The following is an 18,655-nucleotide window of genomic DNA, read 5'->3' as shown; positions in this document are numbered from 1 at the left end:
AAACTAGTCATCGGTTGATGAAGGTCACGGGTCAGATGGCTGAGTGTTTAGGCGTTAGGCTGTAGTCCTTTTTACAGAGGTTGAATTCCTCTTCTTATCGACTCTGTGGTGAAGTTCATGTTGAGTTGCAAACTCATTGATGTACGCTGAGAGTGTGCCGGAGTCTGGTAGACAGAAGCTCGTTGGTTTGAGCGTCTAGCTGTTAATTAGAAGTTTATGGGATCGAGGCCCGTCTGTCTAGGCTTATCGTGGAGGCCCTAGCTGCATTAGAGTATCTGCGTTGCATTTAGATGGTGCAGGTTTAGTGTCCTGCGGGCCTTAGTGGTGGTGGCAGAAACTAAGAGGATTTAACTCTTAGTTAAGGCTTTGAAGGCCTTCGGTTTGGTAGGCAGGGGATCCTAAGTTTCTTAGGTAACGGTCAGGATTGCGGGAGAAGGGGGGAGAAGGAGGACTGACAGAGAAATTAAGGTAGCAATTGGTGTGCCTGTGGATTTGTTATTGTATCATTGTTTTATGAAGCTTGTAGTGTTTGGTGGGAGTGTGATTGTGGAGCAATATGCAAGGCGTAGGTAGAAAAATAAACCTAGTAGGGAGAGTATTGAAATAATTATGGCTGCGGTTGATATCTCTTGCTTAGTTAGTTCCTGGATAATGAGTCATTTTGGTAAAAAGCCAGTGAGTGGGGGCAGGCCGGCTAGGGATAGTAGTGCTAGCGTCAAGGATGCGTTTAGTGATGGTATTTTTGTTCAGGAGGTTATTATTGTGGATAGTTTTGAGGAGTTGGTTGTGTTGAGGGCTAAGAAAATGGAGGCGGTTCTTAAGGAGTATAGGTAGAAGGTTATTAATGTTAGCTTGGGGTTGTATATGAGGATGATGGTTATTCAGCCTAGGTGGGCGATCGATGAGAAAGCTAGGACTTTTCGGATTTGTGTTTGGTTGAGTCCTGTTGGCCCTCCGATGGCTGCGGATGCAATGGCCACGGTTGTCAGTAGGAGTGGGTTCAGTGAGGGGGCAGCTAAGAAAAGAAGAGTGAGTGGGGGGAGTTTTATTCATGTAGAGACGAGTAGGGCAGTGGTTATAGGTGAGCCTCGTATGACCTCTGGACATCAGAAGTGAAAGGGTACTAGGCCTAGTTTTATTGCGACTGCTGTAGTTAGTAGTAGGGAGGCTGTTGGGTGGCTTAGTCGCGGAATGTCTCATTGTCCGGTGAACTGTGCGTTGATTGTGCTTGAGAAGAGGATTAATGCGGAGGCGGTTGCTTGGACGAGAAAGTATTTGATTGCAGCTTCCATAGCTCGAGGGTGGTGTGATTTTGAAAGGAAGGGGATAATGGCAAGGGTGTTGATTTCTAGGCCAGGCCAGGCTAGCAGTCAGTGGTTGCTTGAAATTGTGATGGTTGTTCCTAGTAGAAGGCTTAAGGAGAACGTTAGTTTTGTGACGGGGCTCATTTAGTAGAGGAAGAGGTTAAACCATCATTTTCGGGGTATGGGCCCGATAGCTTTTGTTTAGCTGACCCTACTGGGAAGTAATATAAGGGGAGTATGGAGCGCTTTGATCTCTTCTGTGCAGGTTCAATTCCTGTCTTCCTAAGGTTTTCAACGGAGGCAATGGGATTCGGACATAGAGACGGTCTCCGGTTCACCTCAAACAGGAGAACTGAATGCAGTTGTTCGTGTTTTCCGAGAATGGAATGTACCGCTCCACCTTGTTACTGATTCTGCTTATGTTGCAGGTATTGTTCCACGAACTGAAGCTTCTGTGCTGCGGAGTGTTTCGCATTCACAACCCTTTACCCTGTTACAGGAACTTATTTTCCTTTTGGACTCTCGATCTGCGCCTTATTTTGTTATGCATATTAGGTCTCATACCTCGCTACCTGGTTTTCTTGCAGAAGGCAATCGACGAGCTGACCTATTGCCGTGACCAGTTCAAGTACTGCCAGACCGTATTGCACAAGCTAAGCGAAGTCACTCTTTTTTTCCATCGAAACGCCGGAGCTCTTAAGCGACAGTTTGGCCTGTCTGCTCAACAAGCATCAAGTATTATTGCTGTCTGTCCCGATTGTCAAAAACATTCTTTCCCATCAGTTGCTGCAGGAGTTAATCCTAGAGGATTACAAAGCCTACCGTTATGGCAAACAGATGTCACGCATGATTCTGAATTTGGTAGCCTTAAATATATCCACTCTTCCATTGATACATTTTCAGGTGCCTTGGTTGCCTCGTGTCACACAGGAGAAAAGGCACGAGCTGTTCGTAGACATTTAATGCGTGCTTTTGCTGCTTTAGGTATCCCCTTAAGCTGGACCGTTATCGGTCTTTATCTTTACGTTTCAACAACTGTAAAAACCTCTTTTGCCCTATGGGGTAGAACTCATATTACCGGCATTGCTCATTCCCCCACCGGTCGATCTCTCATTGAAGGGTCTCATCGGTCTCTGAAACGTTTATGACAACAACAAAAAGGGGGAATGGGCATGGCTATTCCCGAGGAACGGTTACAGAAAGCGTTGTATGTTTTTAATTTTTTGAATTGTTCTTGAATAGATAACGACCCACCGATAGGTCGACGTTTCACTGCAGCTACCTTCGTCGAGGCACGGGTTAAAGGCCCGGTATCGGTCCGAGATGCAGAAACAGGTAAAATTATGGGACCATATCCTCTTGTTACACGGGGAAAAGGTTATGCTTGTGTCTCTACAGAAAAAGGACCTAGATGGATCCCAGCGAAGAATGTCAGACCTTTCCGTGAACCTTTACCGCAGGCAGCTGATACCGACACCGACGCTACAGAATGAAATAAAAACTGTGTGAGGATGACTGTTTTGCATTAATGTTAGCTACCCAAAATCAGGACATAGGATATAGATTTCGCTTTTTACAGCGCCTAGAACGAGCACTATCACCCTGGATCAAGCCACTGAACAGAGGTAATACTCTCGGACCAAGCGGGGGAACGGGACGACTCATTGTCCATGGAACGATGATTCCATTGACACTGATAAGGGGAAGGGAGGATTCATAATGAGAGAACAACTAGGTATTATGAAGGAGAACAGGAACGATAAACATGGTTGTTTAGTGTTTAATAGGTGTCTGCACGCTTGTCGAGATATATAGTTAGGTAACTACAGGAGTGGTTTCTGCCCTGAGCCTGGTGGCGCGCACAGCTGCGGCTTGTGTCCTGGCTCAGAGATGTAAACAGGGGCTTCTCTGTTAGGGTAAAGTGTCTCTCTTTGCATCAAAAGGAGGGAATGAAGGGGATGACCCCAGAGGTATGTTCAGAGAAGGCATGCTATGTTTCGAACTTTTTGACGGAAACGGTTCTTGTTTGGTGTGCCCTTCCGCCTACGTATAACCTTAATCCAAAAGAAGGTGATGTTGTTTACACTTTGCATGTCGAGCATTGTCTTTCTGTAGATGCTAATGTAGTAGGAGGCTAGGATGGGAACGTGTCGCAGCGGTTCTTCTCTTATGCAGAGTAACAGCAGGGAAAGCATTAAAGAGTTAAATCACCTTGTTTGGTAGGCAGTTAAGAATGTGAGTCAAAATTGCCGCTGCTTTTTGTTGTTGGTTCAAGGACGTGGCTGTGAGGATTTTGATGGTATGTGCTGCGTGGATTTTAGGCGCCCCACTGCAGCAACATGTTATCAAAATCTGAGAAAATTTCAGCCTTTTCTGGCATCCATTCCCTCGATTGGCAGTATTGTTTGTTTGCTATTACCTTGGTTGCTGTCATGTTTGCAAGGGCCCTGCGGAACATGGCAAACCTGGTACTAGCTGTTCAAAAACAAAAAGGGGAAATTGTAGAATTGTACGGAACAAAGGCAGTGGGTTATTTTGACAGTGATAATATGTCTTAGTTGGTTTTTTATTTGTTCTGTTGCTTAGGCCTTGTTTTTCCTCGTTCGCTTTCCAAGGTTCTTTTGTGCAACAGGAAGGGGGAGGTGCAGGAGCGGGCTGGAAACTAGGACCACGCGTGGCAATCGGTCAGCTGAGGGGAGTGTGCTCGAGCTTGTCTAGACAACAATTAACAACATGATGGGGCATGTTTACAGAGCACAGGGGAGTGGGAGACGGATGGCGCCAAGGAAAGGTAACACCTTGCTGTTAAGTGCCGGTAGTTAACCACCAATCAGGGATTGCCTAGTATGCAAGGCTTAGCCTCAAGAAGCAATTGGTTTAAAACGCGCAGCTTCTGCAAGCGTATAAGACCTCGTGCTTCTGCACAACGCATTGACATTTGCTTGCATCAAGCTGCGTCCCGTCTCTTCATTGGCTGCAGTCAGGTTTACTAGGATCATCTTTCGGTTGGCCTTAGGGGTATCTCGGGCTTGCGACAGCTTAGTTGTGTTTCGGTTTCCTAGTTATTCTGACAGGCTCTGGTCCGCTCTCTACGCCGTGTGACTGTTGGCTTGGGTTTCTGGTGTGACCGCGGCGGCTGGCACGAGATTTACCAACCCTGAAGGCTGCCGTGACTAAGTCAAGCTTGCGCTTCTTGCTTACTGTTAATTACTGCTGAGTGCCCGTGGGGGTGTGGCTGAGCAAGGCGTCTTGGGCTACAGTTGGTAGCGTGTGCCTGATGCCTGCTCCTTCGGTCTTAGCAGGAGGCCTAGGGCATTTACACTGGGCCGCAGATACTTGCACGTCTAGGTCTAGCAGGAGCCAACCGTAAGGTTAGGGCTAAGTCTTTTGTCCTCGGCTTTCATATTGGACGCCATCTTGGCATCTTCAGTGCCACGCTTTGGATTGTAAGCTACGGGGACGTGGTTTCGTTGGTTTTGTTGGTTTCGTTGGCTGTTTGGGCGCCTATAGTCTTAGGGGCGTGTGTGTATGGGGGGTTTGGGTTAATATGATTTTAGTGCTGAGGTTTTGGGTAGGTGGTGTTTATGGGATAGATAAGATGTTAAGGAGAAGGCTAGGTTTGAGCGGTAAAGGTGTTAGAGGTTCTCGTGGTTGAATTGTACAGCAATAGTTTGTCAAGCTGTAGGTCCCGGGGAGGTGCCGGGCGAGAACATACAGGTCGAATAACTTCCCATCCACCTTCACACAAACTGTTTAACGTTGATTTTCGTCTGATGTTAAACCCAGAAGAAGCGAACAACCCTTACCGGCGCTTACTGTGTTTACAGATGGATTGGGCCAATCGCATAAATCTGTTCTTCTGTGGTGGGATGATCAACGGAGGCAATGGGATTCGGACATAGAGACGGTCTCCGGTTCACCTCAAACAGGAGAACTGATTGCAGTCGTTCGTGTTTTCCGAGAATGGAATGTACCGCTCCACCTTGTTACTGATTCTGCTTATGTTGCAGGTATTGTTCCACGAGCTGAAGCTTCTGTGCTGCGGAGTGTTTCGCATTCACAACCCTTTACCCTGTTACAGGAACTTATTTTCCTTTTGGACTCTTGATCTGCGCCTTATTTTGTTATGCATATTAGGTCTCATACCTCGCTACCTGGTTTTCTTGCAGAAGGCAATCGACGAGCTGACCTATTGCCGTGACCAGTTCAAGTACTGCCAGACCGTATGGCTCAAGCTAAGCGAAGTCACTCTTTTTTTCCATCGAAACGCTGGAGCTCTTAAGCGACAGTTTGGCCTTGCTGCTCAACAAGCATCAAGTATTATTGCTGTCTGTCCCGATTGTCAAAAACATTCTTTCCCATCAGTTGCTGCAGGAGTTAATCCTAGAGGATTACAAAGCCTACCGTTAGGGCAAACAGATGTCACGCAGGATTCTGAATTTGGTAGCCTTAAATATATCCACTCTTCCATTGATACATTTTCAGGTGCCTTGGTTGCCTCGTGTCACACAGGAGAAAAGGCACGAGCTGTTCGTAGACATTTAATGCGTGCTTTTGCTGCTTTAGGTATCCCCTTAAGCTGGACCGTTATCGGTCTTTATCTTTACGTTTCAACAACTGTAAAAACCTCTTTTGCCCTATGGGGTAGAACTCATATTACCGGCATTGCTCATTCCCCCACCGGTCGATCTCTCATTGAAGGGTCTCATCGGTCTCTGAAACGTTTATGACAACAACAAAAAGGGGGAATGGGCATGGCTATTCCCGAGGAACGGTTACAGAAAGCGTTGTATGTTTTTAATTTTTTGAATTGTTCTTGAATAGATAACGGCCCACCGATAGGTCGACGTTTCACTGCAGCTACCTCCGTCGAGGCACGGGTTAAAGCCCCGGTATCGGTCCGAGATGCAGAAACAGGTAAAATTATGGGACCATATCCTCTTGTTACACGGGGAAAAGGTTATGCTTGTGTCTCTACAGAAAAAGGACCTAGATGGATCCCAGCGAAGAATGTCAGACCTTTCCGTGAACCTTTACCGCAGGCAGCTGATAGCGACACCGACGCTACAGAATGAAATAAAAACTGTGTGAGGATTACTGTTTTGCATTAATGTTAGCTACCCAAAATCAGGACATAGGATATAGATTTCGCTTTTTACAGCGCCTAGAATGGGCACTATCACCCTGGATCAAGCCACTGAACAGAGGTAATACTCTCGGACCAAGCGGGGGAACGGGACGACTCATTGTCCATGGAACGATGATTCCATTGACACTGATAAGGGGAAGGGAGGATTCATAATGAGAGAACAACTAGGTATTATGAAGGAGAACAGGAGCTGGGGGAAGAAGGGGCAACAGAGCAGAGGTGATGAGGTGTTTGTCACATCCATAGGATGTCTTGGCATGCTTAATCGAACTTGCAGGAGACAAATTGTGTGGCCAGGTGGATGACGCCCCTTGGTTATGAACCTCATCCATAGCATCCTTGAAAAGTCAGCATTAATTTCTTTGGTGCGGGGAAGGAAGGATACTCTTGGTTATAGCTGGAGAGGCATAGAAGTCAGTCTTTTCAATGTTTCATGAGCACAATGCTCTCTTCTCAAAGCAGAGGAATGCTTGTGCTCTGCTGAAGAGCAGAAGTGCTTGTAGCTGACCGCTGGTGAGTCAGTGCCAATACTGGCAGTAGGCAGTTACTTAGGGCACGAGACAGAAGCGGTGGCCTGCCCTACCTGGCCCTATATATTCTAATATAAAATAATGTACATACATACATATATAGATAGATATAAAAAATAGAATTCTTTTTAGATCCACGGGACGGATTACGCAATAATCAAGGCTGACCACCAATTCCACCGACACCTCATTGGCAAGAAAGCAGCTAAACGGTAAGTGGAGTGCCTTTCTAGTCCTTCCCATGCTCACACTCTTCGTGTTTAGGAGATGGTATCAGGGGCTCTGTAGCTCACCCAGTGTGCTGTCTCCATCACATTTCCTCTGCTTTTCTGGAGTGGTGGTGGTACAAGGAGAGAAATGGGCCGTCAGGCCTTGCGATGGCTTTAACGGGTGAAAGTACCTTGGGAGCCTGAACAGTAGTGGAATTACTTTGATGTGTCCTGGAGGATTTTTTTTTTTTTTTTTTTTTTCCACACGTTGCTCTGTGCGAATGACATTTTAGCAGCCAGTTGTGGGTGGTGGAAATGTGCTTGGTGAGCTTCTCCCTGTAGAGGAATGAAGGCGGTGGGTTGATTAGCATTGATAACACGCAGCTGTGGCCTTGCCTCAGAGGCAGTGGGTTGATTGACATGGACGATGTGCAGGTGTAGCTGGTTCCCGCTAAGGGGTTAAATAGCCCTGTGGCTTGTGGGAGAGGGTGTCAGCTGGAGGAGGACCAGTGTGGTCTGGCCTCTGGAGGAAGGTGCTACAGCACCGGCAGTAGAATATGGCCAACGCTAAAGCCTTGTTGCGGTCTGCTAGTTTGATAGCACTGCAACGTGTCCCCAGCCAAGAGTTTGGGGTAGAAAGGAACGATTATCCTCTGCTCTAAATGTGATACTGTTTGGGGAAGAAACACGCCTGGCTCTGACAAGGGAACAATGGGCTCTGTAGATGCCACGGTATTTACTTGGACAGGCTCTCGTGTGGCACAGGCCTGCTCTCGCTGAACTCCAGGGGGAAGAGGCAATTTCCCCTGGCTCAACCCTACCCCACTGAGCCCTTCCCAGAGGCGGCTTTACTTCTTCAACAGCCTCTGAGCAGCGATAATCAAGGTGCCTTGCTTCCAGGTCTTTGCCTAGCAGACGGCGTCACCACAGTCCTTGCCCCGAAGTGAACAGGATGAAGGATCTGTACAAGGTGTCTGTGCGCATTCCCCCGGACAACGAGAAGAGCAACCCGATCAGAATGGAAGGAGACCCAAAGGGGGTCCCAGAGGCCAAGAAAGAGCTGCTGGAATTCGCTTCCCGTATGGTGAGTGGGTAGGATGTGATGTTTGGGAGACTGCAGAGTTTGGGCTCTCGTGTTCCCTTGTAACCTTCTGGTGCGAGTGTGTGCCCCTTGCCCACGGAGCACTTGGATCTCAGGACAAGTGCAAGTTCCTCTTCACAAATGTCTTCCCCTGTTCCCTCGGGTAGCCCTTCTCTGTCAACGCAGAGTGAATTTGGTCTGGAGAAAAGAGGGACAGTGCTGGCAAGTAAACCGTCGGGCAGCAAACCGCTAAGTCAAAGTAGATGGCTCTCCGGCTGAACACTCAGTGTGCCCTCTGTTCCCATCAGGAAAATGAACATGCTGCGGACCTAATCGTTGAGCAGAAATTCCACCGGACCATCACTGGGCAGAAGGCTGAGCGGATCTGGGAAATCCGGGAGCAATTCCCAGAGGTAAGGCTTGGTAGGAGAGGAGGAATCCAGAGGGGTTATTTCCTACATGGGTAGTAGGCCTGTCGTCACAGAAGTCGTAACTTTAGTGGCTCTGTAGCGCAAGTGTCTGAGAAGATAGTTCTTTTAGCCAGAGGCCGCTAACACAGTTCCCCTTTTCTGAATGGGAAAAGGGCATGTGTAGGGTCCCCCCAACCTTTGCATGTGTCTGACACAAGGGTTCTTGCTTTTGCTTGAGCTAACTATAAATGACCGCTCCTGCAGGTTATCATCAACTTCCCAGACCCCGCACACAAGAGTGACATCGTCCAACTCCGAGGTCCCAAAAACGAGGTGGAGAAGTGCACCGAGTACATGCAAAAGACGGTGGCAGACCTGGTAAGGAGGTCTTCTGCCTGCACTTCCCTCCTACGTGCCTGGATAACCCTGGGGCAAAGCAGAGCTCTACTGGCTTGGGTAGAGCTAAAACACCTCAAGAGGAGGGAGCTGTCGACGCTCTTTTGGCTGAATGGAGGCAGGGGGTAGTACCTGTTATGGGAAGGCTATAGGGGAACGTCCTTGCCTTTGTTTAGTCTTACAAGTCCCTCGTATAGAGAACTTCCTTGGGTCTAAGCCTCTTTTCAAAAGCTCGTTTATCAGAGTTCCTGAAGTCGGGCCTCCCTTGCCACGACAGTGTAATCTTCAGTTCTCCCTTCGTTTCTCCCTTAGGTTGAAAACAGCTTTTCTATTTCTGTCCCCATCTGCAAACAGTTCCACAAGAACATCGTAGGGAAAGGAGGTGCCAACATCAAGAAGGTGAGATATTGCTCCTAACTCAAGTGCTCGTGATGATCACTGCCTGCAGCAAAATCCCACTGGATGCTCTCTCCTGCCCATTGGTGGTGTCCAATATAGCCTGCGAGGGTTTTTCTTCTGACATGGGACGCTTCTGAGATGATTTTTTTTTTTTTTCCCTTTGTGGCAGATCCGTAAAGAAAGCAACACCAAAATTGATCTCCCAGCAAAGAACAGCAACTGGGCGACAATTGTTATCACAGGCAAGAGGGCAAACTGTGAGGCTGCTCGCCACAGGAAAACATCACTTTGGAAGGACCTACAGAAGATGTGCATGTGGCTCAGGAACAGATTGAAGCCATGCTCAAGGAACTGGTGAGCTGGAGTTACTAGTTCCAGTAAGAAACTGGGGGAAGAAGGGGCAACAGAGCAGAGGTGATGAGGTGTTTGTCACATCCATAGGATGTCTTGGCATGCTTAATCGAACTTGCAGGAGACAAATTGTGTGGCCAGGTGGATGACGCCCCTTGGTTATGAACCTCATCCATAGCATCCTTGAAAAGTCAGCATTAATTTTTTTGGTGCGGAGAAGGAAGGATTCTCTTGGTTATAGCTGGAGAGGCATAGAAGTCAGTCTTTTCAATGTTTCATGAGCACAATGCTCTCTTCTCAAAGCAGAGGAATGCTTGTGCTCTGCTGAAGAGCAGAAGTGCTTGTAGCTGACCGCTGGTGAGTCAGTGCCAATACTGGCAGTAGGCAGTTACTTAGGGCACGAGACAGAAGCGGTGGCCTGTCCTACCTGGCCCTATATAATATATATATGTATGTATGTGCGTACAATATTATATATATATAAAATTCTTTTTAGATCCACGGGATGGATTACGCAGTAATCAAGGCTGACCACCAATTCCACCGACACCTCATTGGCAAGTGTGAAGAGGAAGATGAAGCCCAAGGCTCACAGTATCGGTGGATCTCATTTGATGGTGCCTCCGTGTGGTGTGGCTAGTCAGCTGAATACCTGAATGCCGGATGGGATGGCGATGATTATAGTGGCGGAGATGAAGTATGCTCGGCTGTCTACGTCTATTCCTACAGTGAATATGTGGTGGGCTCATACGACAAAGCCCAGGAATCCAATCGATAGTATAGCTCAGACTATTCCTATGTAGCCGAATGGTTCTTTTTTGCCTGCGTAATACGTTACAACATGTGAGATGATTCCAAAGCCGGGAAGGATTAAGATGTAAACTTCCTGGTGGCCAAAGAATCAGAACAGGTGCTGGTAGAGAATGGGGTCTCCCCCTCCAGCGGGGTCAAAGAATGTAGTGTTTAGGTTTCGGTCGGTCAGTAGTATGGTGATGCCGGCGGCCAGGACTGGAAGTGAGGGCAATAGGAGTACGGATCATACGAATAGGGGAGTTGGATATTGCGATAAGGCAGGGGGGGTTATGTTAATGGCTGTTGTGTTAAAGTTGATGGCCCCTAAGATGGAAGACACACCTGCGAGGTGTAGGGAGAAGATGGCTAGGTCTACTGAGGCGCCAGCATGGGCTAGGTTGCCTGCTAGGGGCGGGTATATGGTTCATCCTGTTCCGACTCCAGCTTCTACTGTGGAGGACGCTAGGAGCAGTAGGAAGGACGGAGGAAGTAGTTCAGAAACTGATGTTGTTTATGCGGGGGAATGCTATGTCTGGGGCTCCAATTATAAGGGGGACTAGTCAGTTTCCAAACCCTTCGATTATAATGGCTATAACTGTGAAGAAGATTCTTACGAAGGCATGGGCGGTGATGATGACATTGTAGATTTGGTCGTCTCCTAGGAGAGTTCCTGGTTGGCCAAGTTCTGCTCGAATAAGGAGGCTGAGGGCGGTACTCGGCTATGCCTGCCCATGCTCCGAAGAGTAGCTATAGGGTGCCGATGTCATTGTGGTTTGTTGAAACTAGTCATCGGTTGATGAAGGTCACGGGTCAGATGGCTGAGTGTTTAGGCGTTAGGCTGTAGTCCTTTTTACAGAGGTTGAATTCCTCTTCTTATCGACTCTGTGGTGAAGTTCATGTTGAGTTGCAAACTCATTGATGTACGCTGAGAGTGTGCCGGAGTCTGGTAGACAGAAGCTCGTTGGTTTGAGCGTCTAGCTGTTAATTAGAAGTTTATGGGATCGAGGCCCGTCTGTCTAGGCTTATCGTGGAGGCCCTAGCTGCATTAGAGTATCTGCGTTGCATTTAGATGGTGCAGGTTTAGTGTCCTGCGGGCCTTAGTGGTGGTGGCAGAAACTAAGAGGATTTAACTCTTAGTTAAGGCTTTGAAGGCCTTCGGTTTGGTAGGCAGGGGATCCTAAGTTTCTTAGGTAACGGTCAGGATTGCGGGAGAAGGGGGGAGAAGGAGGACTGACAGAGAAATTAAGGTAGCAATTGGTGTGCCTGTGGATTTGTTATTGTATCATTGTTTTATGAAGCTTGTAGTGTTTGGTGGGAGTGTGATTGTGGAGCAATATGCAAGGCGTAGGTAGAAAAATAAACCTAGTAGGGAGAGTATTGAAATAATTATGGCTGCGGTTGATATCTCTTGCTTAGTTAGTTCCTGGATAATGAGTCATTTTGGTAAAAAGCCAGTGAGTGGGGGCAGGCCGGCTAGGGATAGTAGTGCTAGCGTCAAGGATGCGTTTAGTGATGGTATTTTTGTTCAGGAGGTTATTATTGTGGATAGTTTTGAGGAGTTGGTTGTGTTGAGGGCTAAGAAAATGGAGGCGGTTCTTAAGGAGTATAGGTAGAAGGTTATTAATGTTAGCTTGGGGTTGTATATGAGGATGATGGTTATTCAGCCTAGGTGGGCGATCGATGAGAAAGCTAGGACTTTTCGGATTTGTGTTTGGTTGAGTCCTGTTGGCCCTCCGATGGCTGCGGATGCAATGGCCACGGTTGTCAGTAGGAGTGGGTTCAGTGAGGGGGCAGTTAAGAAAAGAAGAGTGAGTGGGGGGAGTTTTATTCATGTAGAGACGAGTAGGGCAGTGGTTATAGGTGAGCCTCGTATGACCTCTGGACATCAGAAGTGAAAGGGTACTAGGCCTAGTTTTATTGCGACTGCTGTAGTTAGTAGTAGGGAGGCTGTTGGGTGGCTTAGTCGCGGAATGTCTCATTGTCCGGTGAACTGTGCGTTGATTGTGCTTGAGAAGAGGATTAATGCGGAGGCGGTTGCTTGGACGAGAAAGTATTTGATTGCAGCTTCCATAGCTCGAGGGTGGTGTGATTTTGAAAGGAAGGGGATAATGGCAAGGGTGTTGATTTCTAGGCCAGGCCAGGCTAGCAGTCAGTGGTTGCTTGAAATTGTGATGGTTGTTCCTAGTAGAAGGCTTAAGGAGAACGTTAGTTTTGTGACGGGGCTCATTTAGTAGAGGAAGAGGTTAAACCATCATTTTCGGGGTATGGGCCCGATAGCTTTTGTTTAGCTGACCCTACTGGGAAGTAATATAAGGGGAGTATGGAGCGCTTTGATCTCTTCTGTGCAGGTTCAATTCCTGTCTTCCTAAGGTTTTCAACGGAGGCAATGGGATTCGGACATAGAGACGGTCTCCGGTTCACCTCAAACAGGAGAACTGAATGCAGTTGTTCGTGTTTTCCGAGAATGGAATGTACCGCTCCACCTTGTTACTGATTCTGCTTATGTTGCAGGTATTGTTCCACAAGCTGAAGCTTCTGTGCTGCGGAGTGTTTCGCATTCACAACCCTTTACCCTGTTACAGGAACTTATTTTCCTTTTGGACTCTCGATCTGCGCCTTATTTTGTTATGCATATTAGGTCTCATACCTCGCTACCTGGTTTTCTTGCAGAAGGCAATCGACGAGCTGACCTATTGCCGTGACCAGTTCAAGTACTGCCAGACCGTATGGCTCAAGCTAAGCGAAGTCACTCTTTTTTTCCATCGAAACGCTGGAGCTCTTAAGCGACAGTTTGGCCTGTCTGCTCAACAAGCATCAAGTATTATTGCTGTCTGTCCCGATTGTCAAAAACATTCTTTCCCATCAGTTGCTGCAGGAGTTAATCCTAGAGGATTACAAAGCCTACCGTTAGGGCAAACAGATGTCACGCATGATTCTGAATTTGGTAGCCTTAAATATATCCACTCTTCCATTGATACATTTTCAGGTGCCTTGGTTGCCTCGTGTCACACAGGAGAAAAGGCACGAGCTGTTCGTAGACATTTAATGCGTGCTTTTGCTGCTTTAGGTATCCCCTTAAGCTGGACCGTTATCTGTCGTTATCTTTACGTTTCAACAACTGTAAAAACCTCTTTTGCCCTATGGGGTAGAACTCATATTACCGGCATTGCTCATTCCCCCACCGGTCGATCTCTCATTGAAGGGTCTCGTCGGTCTCTGAAACGTTTATGACAACAACAAAAAGGGGGAATGGGCATGGCTATTCCCGAGGAACGGTTACAGAAAGCGTTGTATGTTTTTAATTTTTTGAATTGTTCTTGAATAGATAACGACCCACCGATAGGTCGACGTTTCACTGCAGCTACCTCCGTCGAGGCACGGGTTAAAGGCCCGGTATCGGTCCGAGATGCAGAAACAGGTAAAATTATGGGACCATATCCTCTTGTTACACGGGGAAAAGGTTATGCTTGTGTCTCTACAGAAAAAGGACCTAGATGGATCCCAGCGAAGAATGTCAGACCTTTCCGTGAACCTTTACCGCAGGCAGCTGATACCGACACCGACGCTACAGAATGAAATAAAAACTGTGTGAGGATGACTGTTTTGCATTAATGTTAGCTACCCAAAATCAGGACATAGGATATAGATTTCGCTTTTTACAGCGCCTAGAACGAGCACTATCACCCTGGATCAAGCCACTGAACAGAGGTAATACTCTCGGACCAAGCGGGGGAACGGGATGACTCATTGTCCATGGAACGATGATTCCATTGACACTGATAAGGGGAAGGGAGGATTCATAATGAGAGAACAACTAGGTATTATGAAGGAGAACAGGAGCTGGGGGAAGAAGGGGCAACAGAGCAGAGGTGATGAGGTGTTTGTCACATCCATAGGATGTCTTGGCATGCTTAATCGAACTTGCAGGAGACAAATTGTGTGGCCAGGTGGATGACACCCCTTGGTTATGAACCTCATCCATAGCATCCTTGAAAAGTCAGCATTAATTTTTTTGGTGCGGGGAAGGAAGGATTCTCTTGGTTATAGCTGGAGAGGCATAGAAGTCAGTCTTTTCAATGTTTCATGAGCACAATGCTCTCTTCTCAAAGCAGAGGAATGCTTGTGCTCTGCTGAAGAGCAGAAGTGCTTGTAGCTGACCGCTGGTGAGTCAGTGCCAATACTGGCAGTAGGCAGTTACTTAGGGCACGAGACAGAAGCGGTGGCCTGTCCTACCTGGCCCTATATATTATAATATAAAATAATGTACATACATACATAGATAGATAGATATAAAAAATATAATTCTTTTTAGATCCACGGGACGGATTACGCAATAATCAAGGCTGACCACCAATTCCACCGACACCTCATTGGCAAGAAAGCAGCTAAACGGTAAGTGGAGTGCCTTTCTAGTCCTTCCCATGCTCACACTCTTCGTGTTTAGGAGATGGTATCAGGGGCTCTGTAGCTCACCCAGTGTGCTGTCTCCATCACATTTCCTCTGCTTTTCTGGAGTGGTGGTGGTACAAGGAGAGAAATGGGCCGTCAGGCCTTGCGATGGCTTTAACGGGTGAAAGTACCTTGGGAGCCTGAACAGTAGTGGAATTACTTTGATGTGTCCTGGAGGATTTTTTTTTTTTTTTTTTTTTTCCACACGTTGCTCTGTGCGAATGACATTTTAGCAGCCAGTTGTGGGTGGTGGAAATGTGCTTGGTGAGCTTCTCCCTGTAGAGGAATGAAGGCGGTGGGTTGATTAGCATTGATAACACGCAGCTGTGGCCTTGCCTCAGAGGCAGTGGGTTGATCGACATGGACGATGTGCAGGTGTAGCTGGTTCCCGCTAAGGGGTTAAATAGCCCTGTGGCTTGTGGGAGAGGGTGTCAGCTGGAGGAGGAGCAGTGTGGTCTGGCCTCTGGAGGAAGGTGCTACAGCACCGGCAGTAGAATATGGCCAACGCTAAAGCCTTGTTGCGGTCTGCTAGTTTGATAGCACTGCAACGTGTCCCCAGCCAAGAGTTTGGGGTAGAAAGGAACGATTATCCTCTGCTCTAAATGTGATACTGTTTGGGGAAGAAACACGCCTCGCTCTGACAAGGGAACAATGGGCTCTGTAGATGCCACGGTATTTACTTGGACAGGCTCTCGTGTGGCACAGGCCTGCTCTCGCTGAACTCCAGGGGGAAGAGGCAATTTCCCCTGGCTCAACCCTACCCCACTGAGCCCTTCCCAGAGGCGGCTTTACTTCTTCAACAGCCTCTGAGCAGCGATAATCAAGGTGCCTTGCTTCCAGGTCTTTGCCTAGCAGACGGCGTCACCACAGTCCTTGCCTCGAAGTGAACAGGATGAAGGATCTGTACAAGGTGTCTGTGCGCATTCCCCCGGACAACGAGAAGAGCAACCCGATCAGAATTGAAGGAGACCCACAGGGGGTCCCACAGGCCAAGAAAGAGCTGCTGGAACTCGCTTCCCGTATGGTGAGTGGGTAGGACGTGATGTTTGGGAGACTGCAGAGTTTGGGCTCTCGTGTTCCCTTGTAACCTTCTGGCGCGAGTGTGTGCCCCTTGCCCACGGAGCACTTAGATCTCATGACAAGTGCAAGCTCCTCTTCACAAATGTCTTCCCCTGTTCCCTCGGGTAGCCCTTCTCTGTCAACGCAGAGTGAATTTGGTCTGGAGAAAAGAGGGACAGTGCTGGCAAGTAAACCGTCGGGCAGCAAACCGCTAAGTCAAAGTAGATGGCTCTCCGGCTGAACACTCAGTGTGCCCTCTGTTCCCGTCAGGAAAATGAACATGCTGCGGACCTAATCGTTGAGCAGAAATTCCACCGGACCGTCATTGGGCAGAAGGCTGAGCGGGTCTGGGAAATCCGGGAGCAATTCCCAGAGGTAAGGCTTGGTAGGAGAGGAGGAATCCAGAGGGGTTATTTCCTACATGGGTAGTAGGCCTGTCGTCACAGAAGTCGTAACTTTAGTGGCTCTGTAGCGCAAGTGTCTGAGAAGATAGTTCTTTTAGCCAGAGGCCGCTAACACGGTTCCCCTTTTCTGAATGGGGAAAGGGCATGTGTAGGGTCCCCCCAACCTTTGCATGTGTCTGACACAAGGGTTCTTGCTTTTGCTTGAGCTAACTATAAATGACGGCTCCTGCAGGTTATCATCAACTTCCCAGACCCTGCACACAAGAGTGACATCGTCCAACTCCGAGGTCCCAAAAACGAGGTGGAGAAGTGCACCGAGTACATGCAAAAGACGGTGGCAGACCTGGTAAGGAGGTCTTCTGCCTGCACTTCCCTCCTACGTGCCTGGATAACCCTGGGGCAAAGCAGAGCTCTACTGGCTTGGGTAGAGCTAAAACACCTCAAGAGGAGGGAGCTGTCGACGCTGTTTTGGCTGAATGGAGGCAGGGGGTAGTACCTGTTATGGGAAGGCTATAGGGGAACGTCCTTGCCTTTGTTTAGTCTTACAAGTCCCTCGTATAGAGAACTTCCTTGGGTCTAAGCCTCTTTTCAAAAGCTCGTTTATCAGAGTTCCTGAAGTCGGGCCTCCCTTGCCACGACAGTGTAATCTTCAGTTCTCCCTTCCTTTCTCCCTTAGGTTGAAAACAGCTTTTCTATTTCTGTCCCCATCTGCAAACAGTTCCACAAGAACATCGTAGGGAAAGGAGGTGCCAACATCAAGAAGGTGAGATATTGCTCCTAACTCAAGTGCTCGTGATGATCACTGCCTGCAGCAAAATCCCACTGGATGCTCTCTCCTGCCCATTGGTGGTGTCCAATATAGCCTGCGAGGGTTTTTCTTCTGACATGGGACGCTTCTGAGATGATTTTTTTTTTTTTTCCCTTTGTGGCAGATCCGTAAAGAAAGCAACACCAAAATTGATCTCCCAGCAAAGAACAGCAACTCGGCGACAATTGTTATCACAGGCAAGAGGGCAAACTGTGAGGCTGCTCGCCACAGGATAACATCACTTTGGAAGGACCTACAGAAGATGTGCATGTGGCTCAGGAACCGATTGAAGCCATGCTCAAGGAACTGGTGAGCTGGAGTTACTAGTTCCAGTAAGAAACTGGGGGAAGAAGGGGCAACAGAGCAGAGGTGATGAGGTGTTTGTCACATCCATAGGATGTCTTGGCATGCTTAATCGAACTTGCAGGAGACAAATTGTGTGGCCAGGTGGATGACACCCCTTGGTTATGAACCTCATCCATAGCATCCTTGAAAAGTCAGCATTAATTTTTTTGGTGCGGAGAAGGAAGGATTCTCTTGGTTATAGCTGGAGAGGCATAGAAGTCAGTCTTTTCAATGTTTCATGAGCACAATGCTCTCTTCTCAAAGCAGAGGAATGCTTGTGCTCTGCTGAAGAGCAGAAGTGCTTGTAGCTGACCGCTGGTGAGTCAGTGCCAATACTGGCAGTAGGCAGTTACTTAGGGCACGAGACAGAAGCGGTGGCCTGTCCTACCTGGCCCTATATAATATATATATGTATGTATGTGCGTACAATATTATATATATATAAAATTCTTTTTAGATCCACGGGATGGATTACGCAGTAATCAAGGCTGACCACCAATTCCACCGACACCTCATTGGCAAGTGTGAAGAGGAAGATGAAGCCCAAGGCTCACAGTATCGGTGGATCTCATTTGATGGTGCCTCCGTGTGGTGTGGCTAGTCAGCTGAATACCTGAATGCCGGATGGGATGGCGATGATTATAGTGGCGGAGATGAAGTATGCTCGGCTGTCTACGTCTATTCCTACAGTGAATATGTGGTGGGCTCATACGACAAAGCCCAGGAATCCAATCGATAGTATAGCTCAGACTATTCCTATGTAGCCGAATGGTTCTTTTTTGCCTGCGTAATACGTTACAACATGTGAGATGATTCCAAAGCCGGGAAGGATTAAGATGTAAACTTCCTGGTGGCCAAAGAATCAGAACAGGTGCTGGTAGAGAATGGGGTCTCCCCCTCCAGCGGGGTCAAAGAATGTAGTGTTTAGGTTTCGGTCGGTCAGTAGTATGGTGATGCCGGCGGCCAGGA

General features: G+C 47.9%; 2 pseudogenes; both read right to left on the bottom strand.

The window, feature by feature from the left end:
- Positions 1-407: 407 nt before the first annotated feature.
- Positions 408-1,448, bottom strand: LOC129782949 (NADH-ubiquinone oxidoreductase chain 2-like; annotated as a pseudogene).
- Positions 1,449-11,807: 10,359 nt separating this feature from the next.
- On the bottom strand, positions 11,808-12,848 carry LOC129782940 (NADH-ubiquinone oxidoreductase chain 2-like; annotated as a pseudogene).
- Positions 12,849-18,655: the final 5,807 nt, after the last annotated feature.

This window comes from Falco peregrinus, chromosome 21, assembly GCF_023634155.1.
Source record: "Falco peregrinus isolate bFalPer1 chromosome 21, bFalPer1.pri, whole genome shotgun sequence".
Classification (NCBI taxonomy): domain Eukaryota; kingdom Metazoa; phylum Chordata; class Aves; order Falconiformes; family Falconidae; genus Falco; species Falco peregrinus.
The sequence above is the reverse complement of the archived record's forward strand: the minus strand, read 5'-3'. Positions and strand labels throughout refer to the sequence as shown.